General features: G+C 40.1%; 1 long non-coding RNA gene across 1 annotated transcript in view; it reads left to right on the forward strand.

The window, feature by feature from the left end:
* Positions 1–303: 303 nt before the first annotated feature.
* LOC118405664 overlaps positions 304–2,997 on the forward strand; it is a 6,387-nt gene continuing 3,693 nt past the window's right edge. Inside the window, exons 1-2 of the long non-coding RNA XR_004829927.1 lie at positions 304–1,095; positions 1,548–2,548. This is a non-coding gene — a long non-coding RNA (uncharacterized LOC118405664). The remainder of the gene's footprint in view (positions 1,096–1,547; positions 2,549–2,997) is intronic.

Genomic DNA, 2,997 nt, shown 5'->3' on the forward strand with positions numbered 1-2,997 from the left:
AGCAGTCTGCACAAATCTAATGTAATGCAGGGCTGCAGTACCTTTTGGCATGGCTACGTATTAGTATAAAAGCTCCTTGATTATATTCATGCAGATGAAGTTTTCCTCTACACTGAAATCAGGTGCTTGGTATGATGGTATCTTAGACCATCTTACACTGAAGGCACTGAAGGCCTGAACCGGGTGAGGTTAGCTATGGATGGAAACATCAAAGGTTGGCTCTGCAGGCTTAAGAGGCTGCTTACTCTCTTACTCTTAGATGTTAATATACACATCAAACTAATCTCAATGAAGAACAACCCCAAAAAATGCATGAAATCAGGTGATCCAGTGGGCATATATTGTGAAAACTGCACACAGTAGCATATGTAGAACTGGACTGACGTTCAGGAGTGAAAAACTGGGGCATCGCAACAACAAGTACATGCTAGCTCGTATTTTCCTGTATTTTTAAACAAAACCCCAGACATCTTGAACAGATAGGTGAGGCTGACCAAGGAAGGTTTTCTGTACGTTATAATTACTGGTACAATAATATGCACTACCTGCAGGTAACCTGTAGTAACATGTTACAAATTGTTATATATCATGACACTTCAGCGACTACTCTGGCATGATCTAACTTAGTATCTGATATCTTTGCTTGGATCCAATATTGTAGTATCTCATTGCATGTGTGTGACTGTGTGTGTGTGTGCACATGTGCTATCTTACACTGAAGGCCTGAACCGAGTGAGGTTAATACCAATAAGCCTATAGTTCCATAGCTATGGATGGAAACATCAAAGGTTGGCTCTGCAGGCTTAAGAGGCTGCTTGTTTTCTTACTCTAGATGTTAATATACACATCAAACTAATCTCAATGAAAACCAACCCCAAAAAATGCATGAAATCAGATGATCCAGTGGGTATATATTGTGAAAGCTGCACACAGTAGCATATGTAGAACTAGACTGTTTGGAATGTGAAGAATTGGGGCATCGCAACAACAAGCTTGTATTTTCCTGGTTTTTTTTACAAAATCTCAGACATTTTTAACAGATATGTGAGGCAGCCCAAGGAAGGAGACAACAACATCTCTGGTTCTGTGAGAGAGGTAGGTTGGCCGGCTTTTGTTTATTGGTGGGTTGTATTGGTAGAAGACGAGCATTGAATTGCATTGACTTCCTTAGCTGTTGGTCATTTGACAGAATCTTGTTCATAGATGATAATAACAAAATAACGGTATGTTATCTTGACAGACAGAATTGATGTGTCTGATATGGTTAAATCCTGCCTGAAGAGGAGCATGGGTTTAGGCGTCAGGCAACAAGGCACACTTCTTCTTAGTGCGTGATCAGCCATTGTGTAGCAATTTAGACTGCTCAAATTTATCATAGAGCATAATTAGTGCTTTCTAGCTATAGCTATAGGCGGACCATAATTGGCACCTGCAGATTTTAGCGTTAAGCAAAGCCAGTCTGCACAAATCTAATGTAATGCAGGGCTGCAGTACCTTTTGGCATGGCTACGTATTAGTATAAAAGCTCCTTGATTATATTCATGCAGATGAAGTTTTCCTCTACACTGAAATCAGGTGCTTGGTATGATGGTATCTTAGACCATCTTACACTGAAGGCACTGAAGGCCTGAACCGGGTGAGGTTAGCTATGGATGGAAACATCAAAGGTTGGCTCTGCAGGCTTAAGAGGCTGCTTGCTCTCTTACTCTTAGATGTTAATATACACATCAAACTAATCTCAATGAAAAACAACCCCAAAAAATGCATGAAATCAGGTGATCCAGTGGGCATATATTGTGAAAACTGCACACAGTAGCATATGTAGAACTGGACTGACGTTCAGGAGTGAAAAACTGGGGCATCGCAACAACAAGTACATGCTAGCTCGTATTTTCCTGTATTTTTAAACAAAACCCCAGACATCTTGAACAGATAGGTGAGGCTGACCAAGGAAGGTTTTCTGTACGTTATAATTACTGGTACAATAATATGCACTACCTGCAGGTAACCTGTAGTAACATGTTACAAATTGTTATATATCATGACACTTCAGCGACTACTCTGGCATGATCTAACTTAGTATCTGATATCTTTGCTTGGATCCAATATTGTAGTATCTCATTGCATGTGTGTGACTGTGTGTGTGTGTGCACATGTGCTATCTTACACTGAAGGCCTGAACCGAGTGAGGTTAATACCAATAAGCCTATAGTTCCATAGCTATGGATGGAAACATCAAAGGTTGGCTCTGCAGGCTTAAGAGGCTGCTTGTTTTCTTACTCTAGATGTTAATATACACATCAAACTAATCTCAATGAAAACCAACCCCAAAAAATGCATGAAATCAGATGATCCAGTGGGTATATATTGTGAAAGCTGCACACAGTAGCATATGTAGAACTAGACTGTTTGGAATGTGAAGAATTGGGGCATCGCAACAACAAGCTTGTATTTTCCTGGTTTTTTTTACAAAATCTCAGACATTTTTAACAGATATGTGAGGCAGCCCAAGGAAGGAGACAACAACATCTCTGGTTCTGTGAGAGAGGTAGGTTGGCCGGCTTTTGTTTATTGGTGGGTTGTATTGGTAGAAGACGAGCATTGAATTGCATTGACTTCCTTAGCTGTTGGTCATTTGACAGAATCTTGTTCATAGATGATAATAACAAAATAACGGTATGTTATCTTGACAGACAGAATTGATGTGTCTGATATGGTTAAATCCTGCCTGAAGAGGAGCATGGGTTTAGGCGTCAGGCAACAAGGCACACTTCTTCTTAGTGCGTGATCAGCCATTGTGTAGCAATTTAGACTGCTCAAATTTATCATAGAGCATAATTAGTGCTTTCTAGCTATAGCTATAGGTGGACCATAATTGGCACCTGCAGATTTTAGCGTTAAGCAAAGCCAGTCTGCACAAATCTAATGTAATGCAGGGCTGCAGTACCTTTTGGCATGGCTACGTATTAGTATAAAAGCTCCTTGATTATATTCATG

This window comes from Branchiostoma floridae, chromosome 18 (assembly GCF_000003815.2).
Source record: "Branchiostoma floridae strain S238N-H82 chromosome 18, Bfl_VNyyK, whole genome shotgun sequence".
Taxonomy (NCBI): domain Eukaryota; kingdom Metazoa; phylum Chordata; class Leptocardii; order Amphioxiformes; family Branchiostomatidae; genus Branchiostoma; species Branchiostoma floridae.